General features: G+C 44.7%; 1 long non-coding RNA gene across 2 annotated transcripts in view; it reads left to right on the top strand.

The window, feature by feature from the left end:
- Positions 1 to 15,562, top strand: part of LOC123753696 (uncharacterized) — a 76,909-nt gene extending 61,347 nt beyond the window's left edge. Inside the window, exons 3-4 of one of the 2 annotated variants that reach the window (XR_011226898.1) lie at positions 13,200 to 13,381; positions 13,658 to 15,562. This is a non-coding gene — a long non-coding RNA (uncharacterized lncRNA). The remainder of the gene's footprint in view (positions 1 to 13,199; positions 13,382 to 13,657) is intronic. The other variant, XR_011226899.1, reaches the window with a different exon arrangement.
- The last annotated feature ends 622 nt before the right edge of the window (positions 15,563 to 16,184 follow it).

The following is a 16,184-nucleotide window of genomic DNA, read 5'->3' as shown; positions in this document are numbered from 1 at the left end:
AACCTGTCATTTTTCGTGCAGTTGTGACTGCTACTTTATTGTGTTCTTTAAAAAAGTGGTGAAGTATGGGAAGAACTGCAAAGTTTTGTTAAAAAAACTCACCCAGATAAAGCTGTAGCAGGCTGTTGCATTGACCTTTTAATCACTGAACTGCACAACACGCCTGCAGGCGCTCGACGGGAGGGGGGGCGGTCAACGCGTCTCTAGGATCTTATATTTTTAGCATATGATTCAAAACTCCCGCAGCTACGTGGGGTTCACATCATCTTCCTCAGGGCTCTTGTAAACAGACGCCATTAAAAAAAAAAATTGTGGGCAACATTCCTGGTTGTGAGAGCCTCAGTACTGAGTGAGCAACCAAGGCTGGCACACGCAGCACGAGCTCACAGCACTGCTGTTCAGCTTGTGACCACAGCATTGCCTAATAATATCAAAATATATATGTGACTGGTATTATTTAGCCATGATAGTATTACAGAAGAGCCTGAGTGTGATAATGACTGTGTACAATGATCAAATCAGTGAATCAATGCTGTTCACGATGTTCACAGCGCTAACCACAGCACCACAGCATTATTTCGTCCATCTAGGAATCTTCAAACGACTTCTTATGTTCCTTTACAAAATAAACTTGTGGTCAATAATTCATTTACAGGATTTAGTGTCTAGCATTGTGATAATAGCAAGATTGTGGTGATAATTAGCGTTGTGCTTAGTATTGTGGGAGGAGGAATTTTGGTGAGGGAGGAAGGGAATAGAGGTAGCCTCACTGTGTGGCAGCCACTCTTGTTTTGCTCACCATACTAGCTTAGTGGTGCGCTATGGTGAACACATATGTACATGGGTATATACAATGTGTGCATATAGTGTAATAACAGCAACAGGAGTATGTTGGGAGGAGCCATTTTGGTGAGGGAGTTGGCATTGTACTCATAGCGTCGTCGTCTGCTGTGTGACAATTGTCAATTGTCATGTAGTGTATGGCGACCACTGTGCTGTTTCGACACAATACCAGCTTAGTTGTATAGTTATGGTGAACAAAACATGTAGATAGGTATACATAACATGTGTAAATAGTGTAATAAAAACAATAACAGTATGGTGGGAGGAGGAATGATGGTGAGTGTGATGTTGGAGGAGTGAGGGAGGACTGGCTGGGTGTGGCAGCTCACACTCTCGGAGTTCTGAGTGTGTTGATGGTGAGTGAATATATTGTGTGACAGTGTACAGTGTGTAAATATAAATAAATGAACATGAAACATTGAATATATGAGCAATATATGTGAACACATGTGTGATGCATGTAACAGTGTCTTGGGATAGTACGGATGTTCTACTACCATAAAATTGTGTACGTGTTAATTATACATAGGATTGGCAAGAAAAAACAAAACAAATGTATTTGGAACTGTGTGCAAAAAATGAACAAAAATAAATTTGTGGCAACTGGAGCATCTTGAACCTGGCGGGTGACCCCCAATTGATGATGTTACAGGCCATTTTGAGGATCCCATTGAGGCCAAAGTAAATACAATTTTGAGTTTATTTTTACATTTCTGTAATCAGGGAAGGGTTTTTAACAGATTAAAAATAAATACAAAATTCACGAGCATTTATTTCCTACGCACGGTGCCATATTTGGAGGCCGAACAGCCCAGTGCTTACATGACAATGTGATGTCTTACTACAGACAAGTGTTAAAATGTAGAGAAAAACAAGTGTATTTAGACAGATTCTTAGTAAGACAAGCAAGCAGTGAGCCAAAAGCAGGTCCTAGTAGAATGCAAGCAAAACGTGCCAGAGAGTGTACCCCAGAGAAGTCAGCAAGAGTTATCAGTATAGGTAATAACTTGTACATTAGTACTGAAGATTTTGGTGAATTAGGTATAAAATTTACTTTGAAGTAAATTTTTGGGGGAGTCTGGAATGGATTAATTCAATTTCCATTATTTCTTACGGGGAAAATTTTGTTTCAGTTTATTAATATTCAGCTTACGAGCCGTCTCTGGGAATGGATTAAATTCGTAAGCTGAGGTACCACTGTACTAACATATCCCAGAGGAGGGCTAATATTTATGAAAAGATTAAAATATCCCAGAAGCAGGCTACCATTTCTGATAAATTAACATATCCCAAAGCTGGATTAATATGTTTAACAAACTAACATATACCTGAGTTGGGTTAACATTCAAACAAACATCCCAGAGCTGGGTTAATATGCTGACAAACGGCCCAGAGCTGGGTTAATATTCTGACAAACATCCCAGATCTGGGTTAACACTATTGGTCACCGGGCAGGCGCGCGGTAAACTTAGGGGTCATGTACCGAGCGAGCGTGCGGTGACACCTAAATGTGTATACTCGTTTCAGCTTTCTCACCTTAATTAATTCTTGTGCTACGTCGCTCATTTTGGTATCATTGTGTTCGCAATTAAATTCCCTACAGATGTAATTACCTAAGTGTAATTACCTAAGTGTAGTTACAGGATGAGAGCTACGCTCGTGGTGTCCCGTCTTCCCAGCACTCTTTGTCATATAACGCTTTGAAACTACTGACGGTCTTGGCCTCCACCACCTTCTCACTTAACTTGTTCCAACCGTCTACCACTCTATTTGCGAAGGTGAATTTTCTTATATTTCTTCGGCATCTGTGTTTAGCTAGTTTAAATCTATGACCTCTTGTTCTTGAAATTCCAGGTCTCAGGAAGTCTTCCCTGTCGATTTTATCAATTCCTGTAACTATTTTGTATGTAGTGATCATATCACCTCTTTTTCTTCTGTCTTCTAGTTTTGGCATATTTAATGTGTATGAATATAATGTACAAAAGCCTGGAGTGCCTCCCCGCAGAAAAACCTAAAGTTACCCGTGAACGAGCACCAATTTGTACACTGCAACCTAATGTGTATACTCGTTCAATTTGATAACATCAAATTTCGTGTTACGTCTTTCATTTTGGTATCAAATTGTTTGCGACGTAAAGGCGCGCATTTTAAAACTAGTCCCAACATAATAGCATAATAAATAGAATTTTAAAAAATATTTTAAAATTTTGACCAAAAGCCTATTTATAATCATATAAGCGTTCGGACATCAAGTTCCATGTTACATCTTTCATTTTGGTATCAAATTGTGCGCATTCTAAAGGCGCTTATTTTGATACTATCCCGAGGTCGATTGGATAAAAAAACCAGCGTTGAATGTAATGAAACGCCATTTTCTGGGTGAGTCCCGGAGGCTCCCCGGAGCTATCCATGGCTGATATGGATACCCTAACTATTTTGCATCAGTCGATGTGGGTGGAGTTCTAGGCCTACCGGGGACCATGAGCCAGAACCTGGCTCCCTCAGAGAGGCACGGGGAGCAATGGCCCATAGAATTGAACATGTGATTTGGAGCATTCTATATCTGCCATCGACCGGGACAGGCACCCAGAAAGGCAAGCGCCACAAAACAATCCCCTATTCTGGTTAACAACAAAAATCGACAAACGAGTGGACAGAACTCCCCCAGGAAAACGAACTAACAAACATGACATCACACGAGCCGCGCCGCATGTCTGCGCAACTCCCCCCTCCCCGGGAGGGGGAAGGGGGAGCCCCAGACCCCCGCGCCGGCGATCCCCGCCCCAGTTCTGAGGCTGGATATCAAAACCGTGAAAAAAACGCCGACCGGAGGGCGGGAGGGTGCCGGGGAGCCTCCGGGACTCACCCAGAAAATGGCGTTTTATTACATTCAACGCTGGTTTTCTGGGGGGAGCCCCTACGGCTCCCCGGAGCTACTTCACCAAAGACTACCTAAGAAAACAAGGGGACATACCCGGGAGGTGGTCGGTGAACCACACCTCAACACTAAGTCGAGACAACCCAAGGACCCCTCCGGAAAGCAGCAGGCACATCATTCGCCAGAATAAGGGAGAACGGCTGCAGACGAAGAGACCTATGACCACGACCACATGTTACGGCCCTCTCGGGACGCAACGGGGTTCTTGCTCTGATGTTGTTAGAGGAAGATATAATGTATCCGTTCCCAAGCCAGTAGAGGCTATCAAGGGATGAGATCCGTGACGCAAGTAACTTAAAAGGGAGTAGGGAAAGAAAGCTAAGAACTTAATATTAAAATTAACACCATCACCGATTAAATATATAAAATAAAAGAGTGCACAGGGGGAGGGGTATTAACACTATACAAGGGGATTATGCACAATATAGTCTTCTGCAGAAGACTCTGGATCAAGAAGCTAGGTGCTGAGTCTGCGGTGCTTTCTTCGTGGCCTCACGACGTGTCCTCTGAGAATGCCGAGCCTACCCGGGCCACAGGTCAGCCAAAACGCAGGTCCACTGGGGGCACCGTCGTGGAGGCCGTCAACCACACGTCCAGCTGGTCTGCTGGCAGGTACTGAGCCACCAAGGCTGGTACGGCCACTCCACGAACGATATAAGGGGTACGCCCTAGACAGGAGTCTCGTGTGATATCACAAATCACCCTCCTGTCCTCAATACCCCAGTGGATTATCGTCTCCAACAGTCGGTCCCGGGTAAATCCTTTCACTGCCACTCCACTGGCAGGCTAACACACCACTGTGTTCTTCCGGGGGGACGACGTCACAACGGCTGCAGCAAACTTCACAGTATGGAGACTGGCTGCCTTGGGTAGACTGACTCCACTTCCATCACAGTGGTCCCAGGTCGGCTCTGTAAGCAGACACGTCATCAATAACCGGGACACTAATACATCTCACTTACGGGCTCGGGCACAAACACCTGACGTATCCAGTCCATAGATGGCGCTGTCGTCGGAGCACCACCTCACCAGAGGTCAGGGGCGGCGGTGTTGAGTGCTGAACCAGACTGGAAACTGGTCCTCGAGGCCAGTACACGCTGTCCTCACCAGGTGTCGTCGTCCGTTTGGCGGGGGTTTCGGGAGCTGACCCACAGATGGCGTGTTTGTCACTGCTCCGGGCTCGGACGCTGGATCCGGGTTCGTAACACCACAGGAGCCAAAAACCACTGCGCCTGAGAAGAGCATGAAGCTCTGCCACACGACCCCCAGAGGCCAATGTCAACATAAAAAGAGAGCCGAGGCAAAGCAAACCTGAACCGAAGAAGCCACAACAACCAAGGAGAAGAAAAACAAGAGAGCACCCGGTCCAAAGACCAGAACGGCACAGGCAGTGCATGAGTAGGCCGGAGGTGAAACAACGCACGAGACAGCCTGTGAAACGGCGCAGAAGGCACATCGATACCGAAAGCTAGCAGCAGAAACCAAGGTGCCAGACCCAGGAATGGCCCCAAGCGCCTCTACATCCTCCGCAAGCCAATCCTATGACAGCCCAAGGAGGGAAAAGAAAACGCAGGACCAAAACCAAAATGCCACAAGCGTGCAAGTCCACTGCCACAAGTGCAGCCGACAGGGAAGGAACCCGCATAAGGAGCCGCCCCGCACCAACATCCCGCAGAAGGGCAGGAGCGAAAAGACTCATTAAGAGGAGCAAAATTGCCCCCAGGAAAACAAGTAGCGCCGAGACAGCGCAAAGAGAAGAGATATGCACAAAAGAACAAGAAGGACAAACACCCAGAAGCTGCCAGGAATAGGACCCACAAGCTCTAGAAAGGACCAGAGGGAAGTAGCAAAACCGTCCCGAACCTTCGAGAACAAAAAGAAGCAAACACAAAGGACGAAGGCACAAAAACCCCGTCGCACCCGAACCAAAAGTCATGCAGAAACCCCGAGAAGAGGGGGACATGACGGAAAAGGCCCATCCCAGAAAAAAGGGGCGAGGGGCGAAGATTGTAGAAAAGCATCCACCGACAGGACGGAAACAACGGGCACAATGGACAAGGAAACCGAGCCCAGGGAGGGGCCGACGACCACAAAGCACGTGCAGAGAGGGGGAACGGAAAAACCCCACACCACAAAACCGCAAGCCCCACCCAGAGGGGTAGAAATACCCCGGCGGGGACCAACGGGGCCTAAGGCCCCTCACGTGAGCCCAACCCCAGCCCCGGGAACCCACCCTGCAGGCCCCGGGGCCGAGCTGTCCCCTCAAAGCCCCAGCGTCAAGAAAAACCCCAGGGCAGCCGGGAAAAACACTAAGGAAGGGAGCCCACTAGGCTCTGGAACTTGAACCGAAACCGGAGGATAGGCGAGGGGCGAGATGAAGACCCCAAGCTCATCCCCAGCCAGCACAACGAGGCGAGGACAAGACAGAGAATCCAAGGAACATGGAAAAACCAGGCCCGGCACAGCAAGACCAGCAAGGAAGGAGGGCCCCAGAGGGAGCACGGAAGGGCCGAACATAATGCCACAACCAACCCCGACACGCAGCTGCAGTACCAAAACCGCAGCAAAACGTCACCACACTCCCCGAGGAAGCGACAGAAGATAGATAAATCATACATAAGTGGCACACAAGGGGACACAGGCGGAAACCGAGCACCCAACTGAGCCACAGGGACGGTAGAAGAAATGTGTGCAGTGTAACAGGCAATCGAAGGAACACATTAGGCAGTCCAACTTGGCCTGACCCCATACACAGCCCCAAGAGCAGGGACGAGAGCGCCCATGAAGCACAGAATCAACTCGACAGGCAAACGACAGGGGAGAGGTGGAACCAAAGAGCCAGAACCCAATCCTGCAAGCACAAGGAGGCGAGCACAAAACACCCTCGACACAGGAAAACGTATCACCGAACAGGCACCCCCACCATTGCACTGCGGAACAAGGTGGAGGCGGGGCCCCGAACTCAAGCAAGGTTAGACAAGCATAGGAGAGGGGCAGGAGTACAGGCTTGAGCCGCCTCGGAAGGGACAAGAGGCTACCCGCAGACACCCGTGAACCGAGGAAGGAATCAGGTTGAGAGAACAAAAGCTGCCCAGTATGGGCTAATAGCCCTGCAGTAGGCACCTCGGGTGGTACGGTCCACGTTCTCAGGGACGTATGTACACCCATTCCTACTTCCAAAAACAAAAACAGCGTCAGGACGAAGGAGACGCCAAACCGCACCAACTCACCTGCAGAACATAGGCGCTGAAGGCCCATGACGCAAGCTTTCGAGGCCGTAGCCGCCGGAGGCGGCCAGGGCGCCCATGCTGGAGAGGAGGGGAGTGGCGAAAGAGGCTCCCCACCCTAGAACGCAGGGAAAAATCACGTGACTTCCCCACAGAGGCACCCCAGAACACCCCCAAAGCAACGGGGAAAGGATTGGATTAAGAAAAGAGAGAGAGGCGAAGCCCCCCTGAGAGAAAATGGCAGCAGAACACGTGTGCACACCGCCCGGAACCAAAACTAACTCCCATTGCACATGCGCAGGACACGAAAAAAAAAAAAGTAGCCCAACAAGGCGAGAAGTAGCCCAACCAGTAGAGAAGTAGCCCAACAAGGCGAGAAGTAGCCCAACCAGCGACAAGCAGCCCAAACTGACACAAGGAGCCCAAACTGCAACAAGGAGCCCAAAACGGCTACAAGGAGCCCAAAACGGCTACAAGGAGCCCAAAACGGCTACAAGGAGCCCAAAATGGCTACAACGAGCCCAAAACGGCTACAACGAGCCCAAAACGGCTACAACAAGCCCAAAACTGCTACAACAAGCCCAAAACGGCTACAAGGAGCCCAAAACGGCTACAAGGAGCCCAAACGGCTACAAGGAGCCCAAACGGCTACAAGGAGCCCAAATGGCTAGAAGGAGCCCAACCTATCCAGAACAAAACGAACCAGTATGGAGGCAAACTCCGGGACACTCAGGAGGCAAGCCGCAAAGGCCAACCGCACCGCAGACGAAGAGATTCTGACTGGACTGCACACATGGGAATTCATCAGCAGACTGGGTGAATGGAGTCACGAACAAGCAAAAAAGCTCGCAGGACTCAGGGTCGAATGTGTCACCGACCCAACAATGCAGCATGACGGAGGCAAAAACAAGGAGAGTCACCCTGAGACAAAGGGACAGAGCAACCCTCAACTCGCACAAAGCGAGAGGGGACGCAAGGGTCTCCACTATCGGACCCGAGAGAACCAGCGGGGTTTTCCAGGGCCCCTAGACTGGGTCTGCTAAGGGTTATCCCAGGCAGGGCACTGCTAACCGGCGCCCCAAACTACCAAGCAAACTGCTAAAGCTGAACCCACGGGACGTGTCCACCCGTGAGGGCGAAGCAGGGGGTGCCACCACACAAACGAACCTAATATAAGGGGGGAGGGGGAACACAAGGCAGACCCCCCTACCAGGCAAAAACAAATATAAAAGAAAAACCACACAAGTGGACAACGTACCCAGAGGGAACAGAGCCGGCCGCTGTCACAGGTGAAAACTAGCTACGCAGTACCCTGCGCCCCACCAGTGCTATAACTACCACTTACCCCAAGGTAAACAAGGGAGTAAAACCCCCAAACACTCGGGGCGGCCAAACGCCAAGCAGCGAAAAGCCAACAGTGGTAGACCCAAGGTGACTTGTGGAAGGCAACCCCAAGCCCCAAGGGTGGTACTTACAGGGCACTCAGGGAGGGTGACCCTAAGCACATGCAGCCCGAGTACCTGAGAATACTACTCCCAGCTCACACGACCACCGTAAGAGCATCACTGAAAACAAGTCACAGCACTGAGACAAAACTGGAGCTGGAGCCACACGACCATGCATTATCCCATCAGCCGAGGAACTGGGGCGGGGATCGCCGGCGCGGGGGTCTGGGGCTCCCCCTTCCCCCTCCCGGGGAGGGGGGAGCTGCGCAGACATGCGGCACGGCTCGTGTGACGTCATGCTTGTTAGTTTGTTTTCCGGGGGGAGTTCTGTCCACTCGTTTGTCGATTTTTGTTGTTAACCAGAATAGGGGTTTGTTTTGTGGCGCTTACCTTTCTGGGTGCCTGTCCTGGTCGATGGCAGATATAGAATGCTCCAAATCACATGTGCATTTCTATGGGCCATTGCTCCCCGTGCCTCTCTGAGGGGGCCAGGTTCTGGCTCGTGGTCCCCGGTAGGCCTAGAACTCCACCCACATCGACTGATGCAAAATAGTTAGGGTATCCATATCAGCCATGGATAGCTCCGGGGAGCCGTAGGGGCTCCCGCCAGAAAATGAGTCTGCCCACGGCTGTGGGGCATGCTGGGAATATTTTTCAAACTGGTGGATGCTCATTGGAAGCCTCAGGCCTCCATCTTGTACCCAAGTTTTGAATCCTACAATATATCTACGAGTGCATTAAGGGGTTATGCGCACCCCCGATTGAGTGCATTAAGGCACTATGTGCAGTTCAGAGGGTTAATACACTCAACATAACTAGTTAATATCACCATGATTAAAGGTAAGGTCTTCCGACATGAGTACACCCAGATCCTTTACATTGCCTTTTCGTTCTATGTTGTGATTTGCCTGAGTTTTGTATGTGGTTTCCGTTTTTATATTTTCATTTTTTCCATAGCGCATGAGCTGGAACTTATCTTCGTTAAACACCATATTATTTTCTGTAGCCCATAGAAAGACCTGATCTACATCTGACTGGAGGTTTGCCGTGTTCTCTATGTTGCCAACTCTCATGAAGATCCTAGTGTCATCTGCAAAGGATGATACCATGCTTGTGTTCTTGTCTATGTCCGATATGAGGATGAGAAAAAGTACTGGAGCAAGCACAGTACCCTGGGGGAGTGAGCTCTTCACGGTTGATGGGCTGGATTTTATTTTGTTGACTATTACACATTGTGTTCTGTTAGTCAAGAAATTGTAGATCCATCTGCCTATTTTTCCGGTAATTCCTTTTGAACGCATTTTATGTGTAATAACACCATGGTCACATTTATCATAAGCTTTTGCGAAATCTGTGTAAATTACATCAGCGTTTTGTTTGTCTTCCATAGCATCTAATGCCATATCATAGTGGTCGAGCAACTGCGACAGGCAAGAGTGCCCTGTTCTGAAACCATGTTGTCCGGGGTTATGGAGATGCTGTGATTCCATGTATTTTGTGATCTTACTTCTTAGCACTCTCTCAAAAAATTTTATGATGTGCGATGTTAGTGCTTTCGGTCTGTAATTTTTTGCCTCTGCCTTATTTCCTCCTTTATGAAGTGGTGCTATCTCTGCTGTTTTTAGTATATCAGGAATAACGCCAGTATCTAGGCTTTGTCTCCACAGAATGTGGAGGGCCTGCGATAGTGTTTTTTTACAGTTCTTGATGAATATGGAGTTCCAAGAATCCGGGCCTGGTGCAGAGTGCATAGGCATACTGTTTATGGCTTCTTCAAAATCCAGTGGGGATAGGGTGACATCTGATATATGATTTGATGTTGGTATCATATCCATGAAAAAATTCATTTGGGTTATCAATCTTTAGTGTGTTTAATGGCTCGCTGAAAACAGAGTCGTACTGCTTCCTCAGTAACTCGCTCATTTCTTTGTTGTCATCGGTGAAAGTTCCATCTTCCTTTCGCAGGGGCCTGATGCTAGATGTGGTTTTTGATCTTGATTTTGCATAGGGGAAAAAATATTTCGGATTTCTCTCTATTTCACTGATGGCCTTTTGCTCTCTTTGCCTCTCCTGGGTTTTGTATGATTCTTGTAGCTTCCGTTCAATTGTTTCTATTTCTCTACCCAACCTTCTTCGCCGTTCTTGAGATAGGGTGCGACTCAAGTTGTTCCGCGATTCGTTTTCTTCACCTATATAGGGAACGACGTTCCCGTTCCAATCTGCATCTCTTCCTCTTTTTTCTTAGGGGTATGCTGTTTGGACATATTTCTAGTGCTACTGAGCTTATTTTTTCCAGGCACTGGTTCAGGTTTGCATTTTCTAGCTGTTCTTCCCAGTTTATTTCTGTGAAGTCCTGGTTTATTTGCTCCCAGTTTATCTGTTTATTATTGAAGTTGAATTTGCTGAAATCTCCTCCACCGGGAATCTGGACTGGTTTTGAAGGTCTACTCCCCATGCTTGTCAGAACTTCAATTAAGTTGTGATCTGAGTAACAGGTATTTGTAATCATTATGTTCCTGATCAATTCATCATTATTAGTGAAAATGAGGTCCAGCATGTTCTCCTTCCTAGTTGGTTCTACTATTTGCTGGTTTAAGGCAAACCTGTCGCACATCCGTAGCAGGTCATTTGCATGTGCCTGTTCATTTAGGCTACTTCCTGGTATTCTTTCTGATATTACTGTATTAGCCAGGTGCTTCCATTTCAGGTGCCGTAGGTTGAAGTCCCCAAGCAGGATGATGTTCGGAGCTGGATTTGTAAGGTTTTCGAAGCAGTGTTCTATTTTCATTAGTTGGTCTTTAAACTGCTGAGGGTTTGCCTCCGATGACTTATATAAAAGGACAATAACTACATTTAGAATCTCTATTTTGATTATCAGCACTTCCACCATATCATTTGAGGTGTTTAGCAGCTCAGTACAGATGAGTGTGTCTTTGATGTAGAGGCTGACCCTACCCTGCAGCCGGTGTTTCCTATCACATCTGAAAAAATTGTACTCTGAGATCCATATTTCACCATCAAGGTAGTCCTTTGTGTGGGTTTCTGGTATGGCTGCAAACACTGCATTTGCCTCATGAAGGAGACCATCAATAAAGTGAACTTTGTTGGATTTGCGTGTTTTTATACCCTGGATGTTGGCAAATATAAATGTTATCGTGTTAGTGGAAGTACTGGATGCCTTACTTGGTGTTAATATCTGAGGCTCTGGTAAGGAGGCCACTGTGTTTGCGTCCAGGGTGTGTTGTTTTGGAAGTGATTCGTCCAGTTTTGGTAGTAGGACGGGTGTTGTGTCGTGTAGTACCTGTGTGCTTGTTGATAGTTTGTATTCCAGTCTTGTGGGTATCTCCCTTCCCCTCTGTAATCCTGTAGTGGTTCCATCTGACTGTTCCTCTCTCTTATATTTACTACTCTTTTTCTGCCTTCCTCTTAAAAATTTTCCAGTAATGTCATATTGATCTTCCCGTCTATAACGCTGTGTACCTCTCACATGGAATTCCGGACACTGAAGATTTTTGCATTTTTTGTCCCTAACTGAAAATTGACATAATTTAGGGTGGAAGTATCTACACCCTGTTCCAAAACGGCATGTACCCCTCTCCAACATGTTCCTGCATTTTCGAGGATGCAAAAAATGGCATTTTGCTCCTAATTTTCCATATTTGCATATTCCTTTAGCGTAGAATTTGCAAATGTGTTCCGGTTTTGCGTTTTTCAAGGTATTTATATCTGTGACTGTCTTGTTTACCTCTTTATTGGAGCCATCTCCGTTTTTCGTCCCAATTCCTTCATCTATGCACTCTGTTTCACTGTTGCTCTCATCGTTTATATTACCTGACTGCAATATTGCTGTTATTTTGTACCACAATAGTCTCCTCCTCCACACTACTGCTGCGGTTCTCTAAACTATCTGTTCCTGAGTTTTGGTCGTTATCCAATGTTGTCTTTTCCCAGTCTGCATATATCACTGGTAGCTTGTCTGTGAATGATAATCTCTGTGACTCGGGTATGTTTTTCATCAGTTTAGTTATGTTCTCTAAAATTAATCTGTCATCTTTGCAAACCCAGTAAATTCCTTGCCTTTTTGTGCATCCTGGAGCTAATTCTGTACAGCCCAGGTGAAATCTTATGTTACAGATGCAACACTGGACGCCTGCATTACGTTTTCCAAGAACTCCCGAACACTCGCCACACCTCTCCATTGTCTGATGTATTGTATTTGAGGTTCACTGTATGGATCACTTGTTGATGTCAGTCCTTTTAACTCTTTATAAAATTATATGTATATATTCATATGTTTAATATTTATAATATTATATGTATACTGTATATTTGTAATATTATGTATGTTATTTTGTTCAAACTTTATGGCAGGTACTTAGCGTAGGGTAGCGAAGCTGGTCCCCGGTCGGTACAGGTGACCTCTTGTTGTCCAAGCACCTATGTGCTTTAATATACCTACAATTTTCTCTCATTTTTTATTTTTTTTCTTGGTTTGTAACTGTTATCATTTTTTATAAATTTTGCAAGTATTTACCTACTTAAAATTTTCTTAGATTAAGGACCTGGCCGAAATGCTGCGCATACTAGTGGCTTTATAAGATTGTAATTACTATGCTATGTATCCTCAATCCCAATGTACCTTCTTGTATATATATAAATGAATGTATTATGCAAGTACCTAAACTGTGATTACATTAAACTGAGTTTTAGTTTACTTACGGTAAATAAATTTTCTTCTTTTATTAGTGTCCCTGGCTCAAAAAAAGAAGGCAGTAGAAGATGTGGAGCTTCAGAAGAGATCCAGAGAGGAACAACAACATACCATTCAAGAAATGCTGCATTATCTCACATATTACAAGAAGAAGAGAGAGATTTTAACCGAACATACTAACGAGTTATGTGGAATTTTCCCTTCATATCTAAGCAAGGTAAGCTAACAGCTTAAATTAAATGTGTGTTGCAATTCAGTTCTTCATAAACATTTCTCCAGCAGAACTTTAGACTTATATATACTAATTTTATACTTTATGTCTTGCTATTTATGGCTTTGACAGGTAGACAATTCCATAGTTTTAATAGACTGGTGTCTTTTACATGTGAAATTTTATCAAAAATTTTCATTATTTATATAATCTAATTTCTTTAGTATTTTCAGACAAATTTGTAAATGTCTTAAATCCCAATAAATATTTTATATATTACAGGATCCTAACAAGTACACTATTGAAGAGAAGCACTTATCACCCAAAAATAATAGTGGAATCCTGGCTCTTTTGAAGCAAGGGCAAAAGTTGTGTACTGACAAGCTGATTACTACTGGCCTCCATTGTCTTGCCTGCACTTTGTTTCCCATCAATCATATCACTCATTCTTACAGGTTTGAGACAGAGAGGGACAAGATCATCCAAGAGGAACAACCGCAACAGTGTGGGAAGTGGGCGAAGTGTTACCCGTTACCGCACATCGGCGATCTACAATAGTTTCTCCACAAAGATACAAACCAATGCCGTTCTCTCAAATAGACTATGTGGCTGTTAGAGAAAAAGGAAATTTTATGGTAAACATGTTCATACTATCCCCAAGTCGATCGGATAAGAATTGAATTTTTTAGAAATATTTGTTCGTCGGACATAAAAATATGTCTACTCGGGCAGCTTCAAGTGACCCCCGATGGACACGATCTTGTGTCCGCGGGGGGAGTAAAGTGTTTATTAATAAAAACAAAATCGCCCTTCTTGGGTTCAGTCATCCTGGCTGCTTTAATTTGTTCCGAACCATAATGGAAACTGACCCAAGTATAGGATGGATTAGCCCAAGTATCGCGTTTTCAAAAGGGTCGCCCGTGTTGGAAAAGACGAACGCTGAAAGAATATTGTTGAAAACATCTTAATACAATACAATACAATACAATTTTATTTAGGTAAGGTACATACATACAATAAATATTTACAAGGATTGTTTAACTTATAGGTATAGCTAGTACATACAATGCCTAAAGCCACTATTACGCAAAGCGTTTCGGGCATGATAAACTTAAATGACAAGCTTAATACTAATTGAGCATAATGAGTAGAATGAAAACAAGAAATGAAAACATAGATGAAAAAGCAGCTGATTAACAAGCTGCAAGAGCAGCTTGATAACTGATTAAATCAAAATTATTTATTAGTCAGAAGAAAGACAGAAACGCGATCTATATGTTAAACCTCTACCAGACAAATATTTTAAGTAAAACCGAAGATATTTGTAGTTGTATAAAAGTGGCAGTTTTCATCGCTCGTCGAGCTCGAAAACCGCAGCATTCATCTCGGAACCATGCCTATTTCACTCAGATTCCTTAATAAACGTAAGAGTTTTATATGTTACAAGGAAGACAGATATATAAGCTTCGTTCTAAATGCCTTACTATTGGCATATTTAAATTTAAAGCGAAGATACGTGTACTTTTATAATAGCCGAGCTCCGACCCTGGACAGATTGATCGACCTTGAGGTGCTTCCGGGCAACTCTCTCTCAGAACAATGTTTATTTCAAGTGAATTCGTTAATAAACATATATGTTTTATATGTCTCAAGAAAGGCAGACATATAAGCTTCACTTTAAACACTTTACCATACACATATTTAAAGTTCTAATGAAGATACATGTATTTTAAAAATTACGGAGCTCCGACCACGTACAGACTGAACAACAGAGCAACTCTCTCTCAGATCAATGTTTATTTCACGTAAATTCGTTAATAAAAACAAATGTTTTATATGTCTTAAGCAAGATAGAAATATGAGCTTCATTTTAAATCCATTACAATAGCTCAATAGAATTTATAGCTCAAGTGAAGATACATATGTTTTTATAGTGGCGATCAGTAGCTTTTCGGTCATGGAGTGCAGACGCCTACGCACTTGCCGATATACAATACAATACAATACAATTTTATTTAGCTATGGTACATATATACAATAAATTTTTACAAGGATTGGTTGACTTATAGGTAGAGCTAGTACATACAATGCCTAAAGCCACTATTACGCAAAGCGTTTCGGGCATGATAAACTTAAATGACAAGTTTAATACTAATTGAGCATAATGAGTAGAATGAAAACAAGAAATGAAAACATAGATGAAAAAGCAGCACAAATACAATTCTGTCGACAAACAGCGCTCTTTAAAGAAAAAACAGACATTGGTTGACAATAGAAGGGTAAGGTAGGTTACAGGGAATTTATTAGGTATAGCTTCGCTTTTAACTTAAACTGGTTGAGAGAGGTACAGTCTTTAACATGGTTGGGAAGGTCATTCCACATTCTGGGCCCCTTGATTTGTAGAGCATTTCTAGTTTGATTAAGTCGTACTCTAGGAATATCAAAACTGTATTTATTTCTGGTGTGGTGCTCATGGGTTCTGTTACAACCTTCTATGAAGCTTTTGAGATCAGGATTGGCATGATAGTTTAGCGTTTTATATATGTATAATACACATGAGAGAATGTGCAGTGACTTAATGTCTAACATATTCAGAGATTTGAGTAGGGGTACCGAGTGATGTCTGGGGCCAGAATTGGATATTGTCCTAATAGCAGCTTTGTGTTGAGTAATTAGAGGACGTAAGTGATTTTGGGTAGTAGAGCCCCAAGCACAAATACCATAGTTGAGATATGGATAGATAAGGGAGTAATAGAGAGTCACCAGGGCAGGGCGTGGTACATAATATCTGATCTTAGAAAGAATGCCC

The sequence above is a fragment of the Procambarus clarkii genome, unplaced genomic scaffold, assembly GCF_040958095.1.
Source record: "Procambarus clarkii isolate CNS0578487 unplaced genomic scaffold, FALCON_Pclarkii_2.0 HiC_scaffold_272, whole genome shotgun sequence".
Lineage (NCBI taxonomy): Eukaryota > Metazoa > Arthropoda > Malacostraca > Decapoda > Cambaridae > Procambarus > Procambarus clarkii.
This window is presented reverse-complemented; position numbering and strand designations above follow the sequence as displayed.